The sequence below is a fragment of the Trichosurus vulpecula genome, chromosome 1 (assembly GCF_011100635.1).
Source record: "Trichosurus vulpecula isolate mTriVul1 chromosome 1, mTriVul1.pri, whole genome shotgun sequence".
Lineage (NCBI taxonomy): Eukaryota > Metazoa > Chordata > Mammalia > Diprotodontia > Phalangeridae > Trichosurus > Trichosurus vulpecula.
In genome coordinates, this window is record NC_050573.1 from 450,892,918 (window position 1) to 450,912,437 (window position 19,520).

The 19,520-nt window shown below is 38.1% G+C and overlaps 1 pseudogene; it reads left to right on the forward strand.

The window, feature by feature from the left end:
* The first annotated feature begins 8,168 nt into the window (after window positions 1–8,168).
* On the forward strand, window positions 8,169–8,277 carry LOC118835131 (annotated as a pseudogene).
* Window positions 8,278–19,520: the final 11,243 nt, after the last annotated feature.

Consider the following 19,520-nt stretch of genomic DNA (forward strand, 5'->3'; position numbering starts at 1 on the left):
GGGAGAAGTCTCACTGTATAGGCAGGTAAGGAGATGGAGGTGACATGCTGTAGAGATTGTCATTATCAAGCCTGAAAGTTAGCAGGGAACACATTGCACCCAATTCTTCAGAGCAGTTGGCTACCATTTCATTCAGTTACGGACAGATGGCATTTCTTAAATGGTACTCTATGGGGTTGAGAGAGAATAAAAGCATATTCAAACAAGAGCACTTCTAGAGATCAAATAAAATTTAGGTGAGGTGTTCCAGCCCTAATGTATGACATTTTTGTCCCATCTCTTAGAAGAGATACAAAAATTAAATTGAGTTAGAGCTCCTTAAAAAAATGAGGTTTCATATATTTTCAATTTTTTTGATCCCTACCATCACTACAAATGATGTTCACATCAAACTCTGATAGGTACAAGGGAAGACTATTCCAACAAATATTTATTCAGATCCTACTTAGTGCAAACATAGGAAAGCTAGGTGGCACAGTGGATGGAGTGCTGGGCTTGGAGTCAGGAAGACTTATCTTTCTGAGTTCAAATCTAGCCTGAGACACTTACTAGCTGTGTGACCCTGAGCAAGTCACTTAACCCTCTTTGCCTCAGTTCTTCATCTGCCAAATGAGATGGGGAAGGAAATGGCAAACCATTCCAGTATCTTTGCCAAGAAAACCCCAAATGAGATCAAGAAGAATCAGACATGACTAAAATGACTGAACAACAAAAAATGTACAAACATGATATTTAGTGCTAGGAATGAAAAGACAAAAGACAAAAATCCCTGCCCTCCAAAAGCTTACTTTCTACCAATGGAGAACCAATACGGTGAAACAACAAAAGTGAAATAGATCATTGGGAGCTTTTGCCCAGGAACAGAAATGTTTGCAAGTCTGGACCCCTCTTGTTTCTTCCATTTTGCTGTAAGGCTGGATCTAAACTGAAGTGAAATGACACTAGTGTTAATCCTTAGTTGGCCCTATTTTTAGGTTTGGCAGAAGCTTCTACTCCACCCTAGCTCTCACCAGACATTTGAGTTCAGTCCAAGCACTGATTTGTCCTTTTCATAAAGCCAAATCTACTTGGCATCCCATAATAGCTTGTTTGTATACTGCATATGGAGAAGGATCTATAGAAAATCATAGGATTTTAGCGCTGAAAGAGACCTTAGTTGAAGTCCATAATTTGACAGATGAGTAAACCAAGGCCTGGAACTGTGAAGTGATTTACCCAAAATCACATAGCACCAGGGCCAAAACTAGATTTCCAGTTTACTAAAGTAACCATATTGCTTCCCTGCGTATAAGTATCCACAGAACATCATGTAAGAATGGCACAGGGTATTGATTTTTTAAAAAAGACACTATCTATCATTGATAAAGAACAATTAGTGCCAAAATGTTCCCAGCAGGACTTTTTGTGGACCTAGAAACAGAATGTCATCTCCTGGGATCATAGAGATGGGATGATATGTCTAGCTTTGGAAGAGAACTCAGATACTATATGATCCAATTCCCTCCCTTTACAGATGAGGAAACTGAGGCATAGATACTTCCATAAGATCAAATACATAACAATAAGCGTCAGAGGTAACAGAATTGGTTGAAGAAACTGCACTACATGAATGTATTAGGAGTATATTGTGCACTAAGAAATGATGACTAAGGAATTCAAGGAAACGTAAGGAGATGTGTATGAAGTATACCGACTGGAAAAAAAAAACAGAAAAAAGAAGAAGAATACATGATAGCTAGCAGCTAGGTGCTGCAATAGATAAACATAGGAAAGCTAGGTGGCACAGTGGATGGAGTGCTGGACCTGGACTCAGGAAGACCCAAGTTCAAATGCAGCCTCAGACAGTTACTAGCTGTGTGACCACGGGCAGGTCACTTAACCCTGTCTGCCTCAGTTTTCTCATCTGTAAAATGAGCTGGAGAAGGAAAGAAAAGGAGTCTTCATGCCCCACGATTCATTAGTCCCCTCCATGTAGTCTGTGATCCTGCCCTACTGGACTTTTTACTTCTCCCAGAAGACACTCTCATCTCAGTACTTTTCCAGCGGCTATCCCTTATGCTTGTATTACTTCCACCTCTGTGGAACTTTCTTGGTCTTCTTAGCTCCTAGGGCCTTTCCTCCTAAGTTTACTTGTGTCTGCTTGAATTCCTTCTGCTACCTTTTGAAGGGCGTGTTGCTTCCCTCTCCCTTCCTTTGCCCTAGAATGTAAGCTGCTTGAAGACAGGGACCATTTGGCTTTGGGTTTTTGTCTCTTCTATGTCTTAGAAATTGCCTAGGCTTTTAAGAAATGATTGTTGAATGATTGATTGATAAAATAGACTGAGTCATGGCCAAATGGTGTCTATGCGAGGCATCTGCTCATGTCTGTGACAAGATTTTCCTATTTCCACATGTTTCCTGTGAGGTCTGCAATTCCACTACTACTCCCCAGACTGGAGAAAAGAGAATATTTTTTTTTCTCTTGGGATTTTGGTATTTCACATATTTGTATTCTGCTTTCCACCCTCCAGTTGGGAGCACATATACAGAATAACTCTGATTTCCCCATAAAGCCAGGTGGCAACATTTTCCATCGAATTACTAAGCTGGGAAACGGGGAGTTGATTTTAAATCACATGTCCTTTTGTAAGACAAAGCTTTTCTCTGACTCATGGTATAATAATTGTGGCCTCGGAGTGGATTTGATTTATTTGGGGGATTTTTGTTTTTCTAGAGAGCCAGAAGAATCTTTCCCTTTCAAATGCCAAAAGCCGACACCCGCAAAAGAACTTTCACTCTATAGTTCTGCTTGGGCTATTTGCAGACATGGATGGCCATTTGGAATGAACTGTTAAGCTGTTGTCACAGGACGCATCTCCTCATGGAACGTTTCCCTCAGATGGCTCAAACACAAGATCTGCAGGTCAGCTTTAAAATGTCCATTAGGACTTCCTGTCCTTGAGATGCTCATAAACTCCAAACCATCCATGTCAGCCATTTTTAGATTTTGCAGAAAGATTTCAATACTTTGAATACAGACCCCACATGGTGTGTAGCAGATGCCTGGAGATTCTTATCCTTTGTCTACATCTTGGGTGAGTTGAACCAAACATCATTCACCAATTTCCATCCAAGTCAGAGACTCCTTTCCTGCTTTCTCTCAGTCTTAGCAAACTGGTCCTTTCTTTTAAATTTCCTAAGCCTTGAAGAATTGTGAACCAGAGGTGGAGGCTGGGAAAATGAGAGGAAAAGGGGGAAGAAAGATAGATTGCTTCAGACAGAATTGCAAAGTCTGGAGTATGTTGACATCTTAGCTTTGTGTTGCAACAGCTTTATCTTGACCCTGCTTGGGTATCCTGAGTCACAACTGTTTTACGTATGTTTGTGTTAGTCTCCAATAGGTCCTTCTGGCCCTTTGACCTAAGATCTCAGATCCCATTATCTGGTGGAGAAAGAAGCTGGTTAACCATTTCTATTTTATTTTAAATAACTTTAGCCTAGTGATGTATCCTTAAACCTGGCATTAAGGAGTTAAAGTATAAGACTTTTAAGATTATTGTAACCAAATGTTTTGCGAAAGAATTTTACCATAAATGTCAGAATCATTCTGTTGCCATGTAAAGCTGTGAGGTTCAGCCAAGTATATTCCACTCTACTGTTGTGTTTTAGTTAAAGTTCTATCAACTGGCTAGCGTCCATTGATGATAAGCAAATTTACAGATTGTACCAGTGTTGGCAATTCTATTCTCTACTTACTAGCCTGTTATGCAACTATCCTTATGAGGGGCTCTTAGAATATCATAGTTATATACATATATATATATATATATACACACACATATGTGTGTATATACAGAGAGACATGTGTATATACACATACACATACATATGTATATATACATATAATTTTTTACAACTATAGTCTTGAGACCAAAATAACAGCACAAAATATGTCACTGTCAAGCTAAAAAAATGAGAACCTCAACAATAACCAGTCTCTAGAGAAGAAAGTAAACTAAGTTTAAATATGCCACTGAAAATTTCCCAATTTTCCAATTGATAAATGATCAAAATATAAGAAAAGATAGTTTTCAGAAGAAAAAAATCAAATCTATCAATCGTCACATGAAAAAAACATTCTAAATGATTATTGAGTAGAGAAAAGCAAATTAAAACAACTCACACCTATCAGTTTGGCTTACATAACAGAAAAGGAAAATGACAAATGCTGGAGGGGATGAGGAAAAATTAGGTATACTAATACACTGTTGGTGGAGCTGTGAACTAGATCACACATTCTAGAGAACAATTTGAAACCATACCCAAAGGGCTATAAAACTGCATGTCCTTTGACCCAGCAATACCACTACCATGGCTGTATCCCAAAGAGATCAAAATCATATTTGAACAAAAAATGTTTATAGCAGCTCTTTTTGTGGTGGCAAAGAATTGGAAATTGAGGGGATGCCCATCAATGGGGGACTGTGAATAAGTTGTAGTATATGATTGTGATGGAATACTACTGTGCTACAAAAATGATGAGCAGGATGGGTTCAGAAAAACCTGGGAAGTCTTATATGAATTGATGCAAAGTGAAATGAGCAGAACCAGGAGAACATTTGACGCAGTAAACAGCAATATTGTAAAGATGATTTACTGTGATAGACTTAGCTACTATGATCAAGACAATGATCCAAAACAATTCCAAAGGCTCCATGATGAAAAATGCCCTCCACCTCCAGAGACAGAACTGAAGAATGGTTTGAAGCATACTTTTTTCACTTTATTTTTCTTGGTTTTGTGTGTGTGTGTGTGTGTGTTTTATTTTGCAACATAGCTAATAAGGAAAATGTTTTGCATGACTTCACATGTATAATCAGTATTATTTGCCTTCTCAAGGAGTGAGGGAAGGGTAGGACAGAGGGGGGTAATTTAGAATTTAAGATTTTTCTAAATGTCTGTCAAAAATTTTTAAATGTAATTGGGAAATATTTAGCAAAATAAATAAAAATATATTAAGAAAAGTGAAAACTTCCCCAAATTGTTCTTCTAAGCAGAAGATGAGCTTTTAACCACTACCCCATTTCAATAGGCATAACTCTCCTCACTCCTATAATGTAAATTTTCATGGGACTAAATAATTTATCATTATTATCAATAATAATAGCTACTTACATTTCTATTGTACTTTGTGATTACAGAGCACTTTACAAATCAGTATAAATTTGATAGTCATACTTCTATATCTGAGTCCCTTTAACAGAAGAGGAAGCTGAGATCCAGAAAGATGAAACAATTTACTGCAGATCCTACATTTTGTAAGAGGCAGAGCCAGGACTTGAATGTAGGTCTTTTGGCTGCCAATCCAGTGTTCTGTCCACTAGATCACGCTACCTGTCCATTTTGGTGAACTTTCTCTATTTTGCAGAAAAACTCAAACTTATCTTGTTGATGCTTCTCCTTGTCCCTTTGACCCCACCCTCCATCTAATCAGTTGATGGGGTAGAATCTACACACACACACACACACACACACACACACACACACATTTTACATGTATATGGGGGAGGGGGGCCACAGAGACCCTATTATGTACAATACATTCAGCTAACATCTGAGTCTAGATTCCTTCTTTTTAATCAGCCTAGAAAGGTGGAAAGATAACTGACTTTAGGAAAAGTTCCTGACTTTTAGGAAAGTTTCTGACTTTAGAGTCAGGAATAGGTTCAAATTCATCCTCTATGAAATGGAAATGAAAGTAACTCTGAGATTCTACCTCACATTGGCCAAGGTGACAAAAAAGGAAAATGACAAATGTTGGAGGAGCTATGGGAAAACAGGCTCATCGATGCACTGTTGACAGAGCTATGAATTGGTGCAGTCATTATGAAAAGCAATTTAGAATTATGCCCCCAGAGTTGACAAGCTATGTGTGCTCTTTGTCCCAGAGATATCACTAGTAGGCCTATGCTCCAAAGAAATCAAAGAAAGAGGAAAAAGTCCTATATGTACAAACTATTTATAGCAGCTCTTTTTTGTAGTGGAAAAGAATTGGAAACTAAGGGTATGCCCATCAGTTGGGGAATGGATGAACAAATTATTGTATATGATTATGATGGAATACTACTATTCTATAACAAATGATGAAAGAGATGGTTTTAGAGAAACCTGAGAAGACTTACATGGATTAACACAGAATGAAATGAGTAGAACCAAGAGAATAATTTATATAATAAAAATGTTAAAAAGAAAAGATTACTAGACTTAAAAACTCTGATCGACAAAATGATCAATCCTGATTTCCGGAGGACCGGCAATAAAAGCATGCAACCCACCTCTTGATGAGAAATGGACTAAGTTGTAGAATAAGATTCCCATTTCTGGATATGCACCCCCCTTTTATGCCTGACTATGTTTGTTTGTTATAAAGGTTCAGTTTTGTTTTGTTTTGTTTTGGAGGGTTGGAGAGTTTGATAGAAAATATAAATACGTGATAAATAATAAACAAATAAAATGTATTTTTTTTAAAAAATCCGGCCTTTATCACTTACTATTTATCTCTTTGGGTCTCAGTTTCCCCATCTGTGAAACGAAGGAGTTGGACTAGATGACCTAAGGTTCCCTTCTACCTCTCAACTGAATGGCCTATGATGGTAGATAATAATGTGGAGGCAAGAAAAAGGAAGAAAAGCAATGATCCCTTAGATTGCATATTATCACCATCTCATTTTGCACTCTTAGAGGACTTAGGCAATCAAATTGAATTTTGATTTAAGAAATGCAGTCTAATTTTATCTGTTGCTTAGAAAATAGAATGATTGGATTGCAAATATAGAAAGAATGAAATAAAAGTATTTACAGTAATAGCTAGCCCTGAGTTTACTTTAGTTCAGCTCTGAAATAAAGAGAATGATTCCAATGGGCATATGTCCCAAGGAGATCAGAGACAGAAAGAAAGTTCTTAAATATACCCAAATATTCACTATATGGCCATTGCATGTCCAGTGATTTGCTCAAGTTAGCCAGATAGCGTGTGGTAGATCAGAATTTGCAAAAAGCAGGTCTTCTGATTTCTTGTCCATGATAGATGCTGAAGAGTTGTCTAGGGAGATTTCTTTCTTTTGCTTATGTTGCCATCCAATTTCCAATCTTTTTATACAATTACACAGCTTCTCATGTTATGCTCCCCATAGTAGCTAACCATGAAGCTTTTAGTAGGAGCTCTTTATTCCTCACCCTTCTGCACAAACATGACATTATTTAGCTAATGATGCATTTATGCTTATCGTCCTTTGTAGCTATAAGAATACCATTACTTATCTTCCTACCGACAGCCACACTGATAGTGAGCAGAACCCAGTAGGCTTATTACCTGTATCTGAGTAATAGTTCACAAAATCACAGAGGGGAGAGTACACATAAGGGAAAAATGGGTGTATCCAGTTTTTTATGCCACAAGGCAAATTTTCAGCATTATTTCGCATGTCTGGTTTTCATTTCAAGCTCCCTCTCTAGTTATTATTAATCCATTTTGGGAATCTTTTCAGTAATATATGAAAGACTTAATCTTTCAGATGTCTTCAACTATTAAATTTGAGAAGTCTGAGAACATATTACATCTTTTTTTCTGTATAGATAGCTGAAAACAAATTATAAACTCTCTTCTTTGGTAATCTGAGAGAAAGAACATGAAAAAGACAACGCTAAACGACCCAAAGATAGTTTATATTAGTGACTCTTAAAGATAAATAGTATGAGACAGCTGTAAAAAATGGATTCTCAATAACCACTGAGCTAAATAGGCTTTGGAGTAATTTTCCATAATATATAATCTCTAAAGTTTTCCAATCCATCATAATGGTGTGCGAGTGTGTGTGAATGGGGGATGACCTTGTGTTCTTAAAGACCATACCAATGGAGGATAAACTTTGGCAGAACCTACAAATTATAAAAGCTTCCAGTATGTGCTGGTAAGAAACTGCACATCTGTGGTCCAAAAATGAGCCTGGTTAAATGAAGAGAGACTTGCCACCCAAAAGTTGGGTGATGATTTTTTTCGGCCATAAAAAATATTTGTTAAGACAGTGGATGAGTTGTGATCTGCACCAACAAAGATAGTATCTACCCTTGCAAAAATCATACTTTTGAAGTATTGATGTAACAACTAGATAAAATTAAAAGAAACAAATGAGACTAAACTTTCAGGGATCATTTCTATAGTATGTTACTAAATTGTAATTGTGACTGAAGGCAGATTTGAGAAAAACCTGAAAAGACTTATATGAACTGATGCTGAGTGAAGTGAGCAGAACGAGGAGAACATCGTACACAGTAACAACATTGTGCAATGATGAACAATGATGGACTTAGCTCTTCTCAGCAATACAATGATCCAACACAATTCCAAAAGACTCATGATGGAAAATGCTAACCACATCCAGAGAAAGAACTATGGAATCTGAATACAGATTGAAGCATAATATTTTCACTTTTTTGCTTGTTTTTTGTATTTTATTCATGGTTTTTCCCTTTTGTTCTGTTTCTCCTTTTACAACACAACTAATGTGGAATGTTTAACATGATTGCCCATGTATAACCTATATCAGATTGCTTTCCATCTTGGGGAGGGGAGAGAGGGAGAAAAAATTGGAATTCAAAATCTTATTTTTGAAAACTACCTTTGCATGTAATTGGAAAAAAATAAAATAGTATTTACAAAAAAAAAATTGTGACTGAAAGTGTAGCACGAAACATCTTGAACTGGGTGTTCAATAGAGAAATTGAACAAGCCCAAAATAGAACTCAATTATTTTCACCCTAAACTTTCCCCTACCTCCTTTTTCCTTATTAGTATAGAGGGCAAGATCATTCCCCCAGTCCCTCAGGCTTACAACCTAAAAATCATCCTCTCCAATTCACTTCCTACTCTCTTCTGACGCTGCCACCACTTTAGCACAGGCCCTCATCACCTCACACCTGGACTATTGGAATAGGTGCTGGTGGGTCTGCCTGCCTCAAGCGGCTCTCTACTTCACTCCAACCTCTATTCAGCCATCAAAGTGATTTTCCCAAAGTGCAGGTCGTACTCCTCCCCACCCTCTTCAATAAACTCCAGTGGCTTCCTATTGCTAAAATCCTCTGTTTGGCATTCAAAGGCCCTTTTAACCTACCCCCAACCCCCTTCCAGTCTTCTTAAGCCTTACCCCTGCCTTGTCTTTTCTGACCTAGTGACATTTACCCTCTGACTATTCCACAGGAATACTTTCCCAACTTCTCTTAATTCTAGTTCTTTCCCTCTGTTAATTATTTCCTATTTTTCCTGTATGTAGCTTACTTGTATATATTTATTTGCACGTTGTCTCTCCCATTAATTTGTAAGCTCCTTAAAGGCAGGGGCTGTCTTTTCCCTCTTTTTGTATTCCCAGCACTTAGCACATTGCCTGGCACATGGATGAGTGACTCCCTTCTCATCATAAAAATGATGATTCGAATGACTTTGCCTTGGTGCTGAAGCAGATGGAAGTATAGCGTACAAACACTTCCAGTTGTGGAAATAAGAGTATTTCATAGAATCACAGGATCTCCGAGCTACAGGGGACTCCAGAAGCCATCTAGTCAAACTTAAATATGATAAAACCTCCCCTCTAACATACCCAAGTGGCCAGTGGTGGCCAGCCAGGCTCTGCCAGACCTCTGGTTGGGGAAATTCATGACCTACCAAGTCATTCCATTCTATTTTTGACAACATTAATTGTTCAGAAGCTTAATCTTACATCAAACTTAACCCTGTTTACCTCAATTTCCTCATCTGTAAAATGATCTCCAATATCTTTGCCAAAGAAAACCCCAAAAGGGGTCATGAAGAGTCAGACATGACTGAAAATGAATAAAGAACAACAATATTTAAAGCTGGAATGGACTTTGGAGTGAATGAGGCCAATACCTTCATTTTACAGGTAAGAAAACTGGAGTCCAGTAAGGTTAGTTGACTTGTCTAAGAACATACAGATAGTAAGTAGCAGAAATGGAATTTGAACCCTGATCCTCTAATGCTAAATCCAGGATGAGTCTTTCCATTGTGCCCGCTTGCTATCTTCCCCATTTTTTGAGAAAATTGATGGTAAAGAATCATTAGACCACTTTTCTGGGCATATCTCAGGGACTTTGAGAGAACTGTGACCTGATAGCCACAAAGTTGAGATCCTTCCTTTAAGAGCCTTGCCAAAAGCCACTTGACCATGCCTACAAGTGATTTAAATTACCCCTTATAACATCTTGGATTAGCTTCATTTCCTATCACCATTGAACCCTCCAATGAAGCCAAATGGAACATTAGACACTGTGTAGTAATGGCAACTGGTTTTTTTTTTTTTTGGCAAAGAGTTAATATATTGGCAACCTACATTTAAACAGGAAGGCCATTAGTCCTATTTCAAGGATTGTCTTAAAGAGATGGAAAGGGTCTCCTATTTGTTAGACTTCTAAGTTCATCCTAGCAGAAAAGCCTTTAAATAAAAGAACCCATCTCTTAGCCCAACACACTGAAGATTTCATTGAAACAGGCTTTGTTAATGTATTTATGTCTTATCTTTTTTAATTGGAAAATAATAGACTATGGTATATTATATTATATAATAATTATATTTTATTATATGCTATATTATATAATATATTACCTAATATAACAATAAATAATATAATAAATGTCTTTAATTGAAAGATGATAGACTATATTATATTTATATGATATATAATATATATATTACATATTATTATATCACATAATTATATTTTATTATATGCTATATTATATAATATAGTTCATATATTATATAATATAATAACAATAAATAATATAATAAATGTCTTTTTTTTAATTGAAAGGTGATAGACTATGGTCTTTTCAGCAAATATATAAAAAGCAGCAAACACTTGCAACTGGGATTTTTTTTAACATATGAAAATCTAGCGAGGTCATAGTGAGGTTAAGAGAATAATAATGTATAGTAAGGGCCTTAGAGTTAAAAATAAACTGAGTCCTATTTGAGCCTAATTGTCTAAAACAGAAAGCTAAATTAACAAGTAGTGATGAATGGGAAGGTTTCCTTAAGCCGGGGTCTGGGTCTGTGAATTCACAGCCATAACTGTCCTGCTCTTGGCCTATCACTTTTTTTCCCTGCTTATTGCTCAGTCTTGTCTCCCTCTCCCTGGAAAGTGAGTGGTTTTGCTCTGTTCAAACAAAAATATTTCTCTATCTCATTAAAGACAAGCTCTGAAGCATATGTTGTTTTAAGTTTGGAAATACGCGGCTTATTAATTGCCGAGAGAATCCTTCAATGACTCAGCTCATGAAAGAAATCGGATAGACTTATTGATTTGTATGCAAGCTTTGAAATGAAGGCAAAAGGTTCCCCCTTTCCCGTGAGTGATGCAGAGATTAAGGGCAGAAGTGGTCCCAGCTATTATTGTCTGGTATTGACAAACCAGTCTTTGTTGTTGCTGTCTTCCCTCCAGGCACATGAGCAAATTCTGTTTCTTACCTACCCTCCATCCCCCACTTCCATTTATTCTCATCAAAGCATATGGACAGTCAGACAACTTTTGAAATGGGAACAAAATAGAACTGATAAGCGTGGACCTATAAGTATATTCACACCTTCACCACAGAGCCTGGCTACCACCAACATAAAGTGCTTGAGGAAAAAGGGCAGAACCTAGAACAATTCCCAACACTGGCCCCATGGATTTAAGGAAATGAGACATTCCAAAGTCTTCATGGGAAAATTCATTATGAATTATCCACCTTGATTAATTAAACTCTGACACAGGGCTAGAGTTACCGCTTTCTGTTTATATCAAGGGCAGGTGGATCTCTAGGCCATCTCTGTTCAAATAAGCTTGACCTTCCTCCTGAAGGCTTGCCTCCAGCTTCTATATGTGGGAGGTAATATCCCAGGATGATCATCTTCATTGTGCACAACATCAAGAATTTGCTAAGGATTATTTGCCAGGCACTGTGCCAAGTATTGGAGATAGAAAGAAAGGCACAAACAAGGTCCCTGCCCTCAAGCTGCTCACACTTTAATAGGGATGGCAGCATACAAACAACTATGTGCATACAAGATTGAACCAGGGTAAATAGAGGGTGATTTCAGAAGGAAGGCACTCACAGTGTGGCTGTGGGTGTGGGTGGGGAGACCAGGAAACACATTTCGCAGAAATTGTCTTGAAGTCTTGAGTCTTGAAGGAAGCCAGGAGGTAGAGGTGAGGAGAGAATGCATTCTCCAGCATGGCAAAGGGACAGCCATTGAAGAGGCATGGACCCAGGAGATGGAGTGTTGTATGGGAGGAATAGCAAGGATCCCAGAGTATCTAGATCATTAAATGTATAGAGAGAAGTAATGTGTAAGAAGACTGGAAAGGTAACAATGGCTCATCTTGTGAAGGGCTTTAAAAGCCGAACAGAGAATTCAATATTTGCTCCTGGTGGTAAGAGGGAGTCAATGGAGTTTATTGAGCAGACATAAAGTGGAGATAAGGGCAGCAAATAATAGTCTGCAAAGTTGAATCCTGTATAAACCATTCCCCACAGACTCAAGATGGGGCTGAGATGTTATAGAATTCATTTGTTTCTTTCAATAGGTATTATTCACTGCTTAATAGGCCCAATTTACACTAGAGATAAGAAACAATTAGACCCAGGGATCTCATTTAAATTCAACCTTCCTTACCATTCTGGAGCATGTATTTATAGTTTGGAATATTATTTTTGTATCATCCATGGCACCTAACTTAGTACTTCCATGTTACAAATTAGAGCTGTCCAAAAGTGGAATGAGGTTCCTCAAGAGTGGTGGGTTCTCCCTTCTTGGAGATCTTTAGGCAGAGTCCAGATGACTAGTTGTCAGATATGATGTAGTCAGGATTTCTTTTGTAGTGTTGGACTAGCAGGCTGCTGAGATTCTCCACTTATCAAATTCTGTGATTCTGCGAAGAATTTAACATCACCAAGAATCCTAGCGCATAATAGGTGTTCAATGAATATTTGTTCATTTTATTCAGAATTTTTAAATTGACAAATGAAAGTTTCAGAAGGAAGCACTAGAATCCATAAAACTGTCACTTTTTGAAAATCTTCATCAGTGTCTCATAAAAGTATAGATAAGGAGTCAAAGATTTTCAAGTAAGTTTATTTTTTTAAGTTTTCAAGAATTTTTACAACTTAAATCGTACAACTTGGGGTATACTTACTGACCTTAATTGAGCTTATATGCACAAGAAGATGTGAGTCCATATTCATGGACATAATTAGATGTAGCCAGCCTGGCTTTGAGTCCAGAGTAATGGCTACAGTGGAGAGAATGTTGAGCTCAGTTGAGAACCCACAAAGGAGTGGAATTGGTTCCAGAGCTTCTTTGAGGGCAGATACAAAGGCTTAGTTCCAGATAGCATTCAGTGGAAACTTGTGGAAAGAGAAAACACTCCAGGGAGTGGAAAGGAAAGGAATATAGAAGCTGGGTTCTCTTATTTTCCCTTATTTTCTATGCCTTATTTTCAAAGTCTTTTCCTCTCCACTCCTTAGAGTGTTCTTTTTCCATCTGTCTCTCCCAAAGAGTGTCTGGAATCAGACCTATCTCTTCCTGAAGAACCACTGGCACCCACTCTGTCACTTATGTAGGTACACAGCATCATGCTGCATTTACCATTCTTTCTACCAATTAGGTTTTATATCTCCTTGGAGCAGAAATAGACAAGTGCCCCAGGCTTGGGTGAAGGCTCCTTATGCTCATATTGTAATGGAAAGATTATAAGAGACCTGGGTTCATATCTGTTCTGCTTAGACAAATCATGTTTTTGTAGCTGGGCAGCTAGGTGGCACAGTGGATAGAGTGCCAGGCCTAGAATCAAGAAGATTTATCTTCCTGAGTTCAAATCTGTCCTCAGACACTTACTAGCTGTGTGACCATGGGCAAATCACTTAACTTTGCCTTGATTTCCTCATGTACAAAATGATCCGGAGAAGGAACTGGCAAACCATGCCATTATCTTTACCAAGAAAACTACCAAATAGGGTCAATGGAGTTATTATAAAGATCAAAGTAGACAATGCTATTTGTAGTAGTAATTGAAAATAAATTAAGGCCATGTAAACTACAACTCCCCCAAGCAAGCTGTTTATCCTCTTAAGGACCCATGAATTACTCCCAAGTCATTCTGGAATTTTTTGCTGTTGAATGCCTTCCTGGGAAGCATTTACCTTTTCATTAATGTTAGGAAAATGATGGTGTAATAACTGATCATCATCCTAAGCTCCCACTACTCATTTGGTCATTCCTGTGCAAAGAAATCTAGGAAGAAATGGATTTTGCCTTCCAAAATTTTGTGAAGGGTGCTTGAAACAGTCACTTTGCCATATGCAGACAGTGAAGGAATGCTGGGAGGCAAGACCCTGATGAATCCAACCACAAGCCAATCACAAGCAGGTGGCCTTCCAACATTGATTCTAATACCATCATCAAAATAACACCAGAAGCTGCGTTCAGCTTCATTCAGCTAGCAGCTTGGAGCATCTGTGTGTATATATTGTACAACTGCTATAGGTTAATGACTTCAGCAGTGTTCAAAGTAGAAAAAGTAAAATAAAGGCTTTACTAACCGTGTTTGACTGCTGGTTTGGTTTTAAAGAGGTCTTGGGATTATCATTGAATATCATGCATCTTGGCCACTTTGGGCCTGTTACCATGAAAAATCAAGACATCTATAAATAATGAAGAAAAAGATGCAGCACTTGCCCTAATTTTGAAACTTTGTTTTAAAATTCCATATTGAAAATGAGTTTAAATACAGCTTTCCTCTATATGTTGAATGTGTGTGTATATATATATGCACACATTTATGCACACACACATATATGTATGTATGTGTGTGTATATATTTGAATGTATGTGTATGGCTGAAGGTTGTTATGGAGACTGTGAACACCCAAATAATTGCCTCCTTATCAAGAGAGTTCCCAACCCTATAAACCTTCAAATCCAACTTGTCTTTCTTAGGAGCTTTTCAGTGAATGGGAGGGCTCTTGTTTCTGTCTCCAAATTAAAGGCTGTGTGTGGAGCTGCCACGTTGGGTGTTAATGAATTCTCTCAGACTAATCTCCACAGTAATAAGAACTGGAATCTGCCACTCACTTTCCCAGGAGGTAATAGTTCACACACCATTACGTTGCTCCATTAAAATAACTTCTTAGGCGGGTGGGTTGTCTGCTACTAGTCATTAGGAAGGTGTGACCAAAGAGACAGAGTTGAGCAAATGATGCAATTTCGTTTTAATTGTTTTCCATTTTATTTTTATGGCTGAATATGCGCCCACTATGTAAAATGCAGACATTTTATAGAGATCCTGTGTATCATATTAGTAGGAAAGGATGAATGAAATGACGAGATTTCAGCGAGTAAGGGAATTTTTTAAAAGGTGGGACCCGCCGACATCCTGATTCATGAGTCTGAAAAAAATTGTGCTTTATCGTTGCTCTCATTCCTTCTCCTCCCTCCCATCATCCTTACCTCAGAAATCCTTTATTTGTGACATTTGACTTTTATGTCAAAGCCTCATGGCAAAGAAACACTGATGAGTCTTATAAGGGTGGCATTTAGGAGGGAAACTCTGGAGACTCTGAAAAGCAATGGAGTAGCCACTTTGGCAACCGAGCCACCAAATCAATGTTACAACCAGCTACTGATCATTTTGACAACATCCCTGTGAATGTGCCATCCTTTGCATACAGAAATGAAGCTTGCTCCCAGCCCAAGTCTGGTGTGCTTTCCCAGCGGTGGTGACAGATTCGTGCTGGGCCATTCACACACTCTTCCTAGGCCTTCTTTGTGTTCAAGGTCATGCATTTGGGAGATGGATAGCTGAGAGTAAGCTTGTAGTATCTGGCTGCCGGACAAAATTTTTCTCTTTGTAAAGTTAACTGATCCACAAGGAAATTGAGCCCATAACTTTGGCCTCATTAGCACTGCCTCATTAGCACCATGTCCTAGCCAACTGTGTTAATTGACCCAGACTAGTGCCCTAATTATGAATAGTGTTAGGTCCTCAACTTGATTAGCTTGCCGTTAGGAGAGTTATCTCTCCAGTAAAATATGTACTAGCAATCAACAACAAAAGCAGATTTTAAAACCCTACACAACTACTTGAATATCATTTCCCAGAATTGGAATTCACCAGTTAATCACCAATTAGAAAAGAATAATGAATTATAAAATTTCAAGTTGTGTAATTAGGGTTTCTTCTTAGAGGTAATAAGGGAAATGGTTTTAGAGAGTTCATTTTTTTCATAACAAAAATTGTAAATTATTTATGCTTAGTAATTGTACAAATTTGAATTTGAGCTAAAAATATGATTATACCTTCATTCCTCTGTTTTGGGTATTATAATTATTAAATATGTAGAAGGTATGTATGAAAAAGTTTAATAGTATTATGGTGCATTTAGTAGGCTCTGTAGGTTTTCCCTTATCTTTTACAAACTACAGCTTTCTCGATTCACAGATTACAGTTATAAGTAGTACATTTTTCACTTAGAGCTAGCTGGTCAGAGCTAAGTCTCTTAATCTCCTTTACCTTGGGGTGTGACTTCTTAAGGGAAGAGTCAGCGCCAGGACACACTGGCCATCAACAAGATGAGAGGAAGGGGGTGTAGCCAGCAAAGGGAAGACTGAGAGAGTGCTATTGACACCCTCTAAAATTTCCTACCCTAGGCCAATGTACCAGTGGCCCCATGATAGCGCTGACAAGTTCCCTATGTATTTTATAAGAATAAGAATATCATCTGACATTTAGATAGCATTTCAACATTTTAAAGTACTTTATATACATTATCTCATTTCATCCTTCCAACAGCCCTGTGAGATAAAGGCAATAGACATCATCATCATCATCATCATCATCATCATCATTATTATTATTTCTCCTTCAGCTAATGTCAGATGAAAAATTTGAATCCAGAATCTCCAGACTCCATGTCTAACGCTGGATCCACTATGTCAGAGTTCAGGAGCATAAAACTGAAAGTATTTGGCCAGTGTGATCTGATAGACTGCCTTGCTCATATGTTAAGCTCTAAAGTTGATACTAGGCATAAAATTTTTGTCAACCCTTTCCATCTTTATTAATGTCATAGTCCTGGGGGTACTTGGCAATTGGGAAGAAAGGAAGGAGGAAAGGAAGGGAGGAGGAAAGAAAGGAGGGAGGATGAAGGGAAGAGAGAGAGAGAGAGAGAGAGAGAGAGAGAGAGAGAGAGAGAGAGAGAGAGAGAGAGAGAGAGAAGAAGGAAGGAAGGAAGGACAGTTTTCAAGTTCTGAGAGGCAGCACGGCAGAGTGGAGAGAAGGTTTAACTGCTTAATATTTTCTCTTATCTCTTGTCATCTGGTTGCTATTTTCGTTTTGTTTTTTTGTTTTTTGGCAAAGCAACTGGGGTTAAGTGACTTGCCCAAGGTTGCACAGCTAGTACATGTGTCAAGTGTCTGAGGCCGGATTTGAACTCAGGTCCTCCTGACTCCAGGGCCGGTGCTCTACTCACCGTGCCACCTGGCTGCCCCATGTTTGCTATTTTCATATAACAAATCACATTTTATGCAGAGGCTTTATATTTAAAATTCCTTGATTCAAATCACAGATAACAGATTTCAGTTACAAAGTAGAAAAAGGCGTATTGCATCTTGCTAATTTTTTTATGATGCCAGATAAAAATAATTTTGCAAAAAATAAGATATTCAATCATCACGTGTATATAACTACTAACTAGATTTTAGTAGCTGACTAAACAAATATGTTCCCAATGCATTGTATAATAAAAACAAAACAAAAAAACACAAATTAACCCAGATTTAGAGACTTCAACTACCAAAGATGAGATTAAAGTATCCAAACTTAGGAATACATATTTTTAACTGAATTACATAAGTGTGTGTATATGTGTCTACACACATGCTACACAGTCTAATATACAATACCTCACTCTGAACGTACATGTAGTTGTATACATATATGGCTGTATATCCATAACACACAAATGAATATATATATATAAGGTGTCCCAAAAGTCTTAGTGCAGTTTTAAGCTAAAGCACTAAGACTTTTGAGACACTCTGTATGTATGCACACATATGGGCAACACTGGACATTCATTCCATGGAGCATACAGGGATAGACCATTACCTATTGATGAAAAAGCATAGAAGAACAGAGGCATCCATGTATGCCAACCTCCCCCCATTATGATGGTCAAAGAAAATTGACCTCTGAGCAAAAAGAGCCTCTCGGTTTACTTAAAGGGAAAGACAACTTCCATTCTTGCCATTTTGTCTTTCTTCTGAACTTGTAGCTTGAGAGTCCAACAATTTTTCTTGGGATTCCTGTGATGGGGTGGGGGAGAAGGAGAAAGGAGAGAAATCTCTTCCTCATCAGTGACTGTGGCAACTGCTCGCACTTGGCAATGAGAGCATGTGCTTATCTGGGGAAGCCTGAGATTGCATCTTAGGGCTCAAACTGCCTCTTCTGCTTTGAATTTCTTTACCTTAGCACAGGTGACTAAGTAGCAACTCCAAAATGAACGTTTTTAGACTCAGTGGCCATCTTTTGATTTGGGGAGGGTAGGAGTTCCTGGGTCCACATGCTAGCTGCCCAGAGGAGATACTCTTCTAAACAGCTCAGAGGTTATGACCACTGATGGTCTGCTCAGGGGGCAATCCTCTTTGACTCAGTCAATCAGTACAGAGTTGGGGGAGAAACAGGGCAACCAACCAGGAGCCTTTGTTCAGACATATCCTTGAATACAAAGGGTAAGGGCCAATGCTCTTACATGTTCCATTGGATGGCCACTGCTACATGCATGTGTCTATACATACATGTATATATAGATATATACACCCATGAGTATACACAAAATATGTAACCCTAAAATAGATACATACATGTATCCATGTTAGTTATATGAGTGTATATCTGTATACGTGTGTCAAGTGTGTCTCTGCTATGTGACCTTGAGCAAGTTATCCAGCTCCTTTTCTAAAAAATTTCTAGTTTTGGTTTTTCTACCTGTTGTTATGGTGTCAGACAAGAGATAAAGAAATTAGGTTGGTTTTCTTTTTTGCCAAGTTCTTCAGGCTCCCTGCCATTCAATCAAGTTTTGTGCTCAAGATATTGTCAATGCAGAAGTGCTGAGGATCCCACAATCACCAAGAAGGAACTTTTGGTGCAAAAATCACACAAGACAAAATCAATTGCTGGCTGAAGAAAAGCTGAATTTTTGAAGGAGAGAATCTGGTGAGACAAGCAACAATAACAAAGTAAGTCCCCATTATCGATCTCTGCTAGAGACTGGAAGTGGGGATGTGTGGGAACACAAATGAAAGAGAAAAGCTGAGATTTTCTTTTGTTTTGCAACAACAAAAAAGTGTTTGTTCAGGGGAAGCCTGTGTTTGTTCTGAAGGGACAGTGAAGAGGAAAGCTGAAGTGAGGTGGCTCCGTGGCTGGAG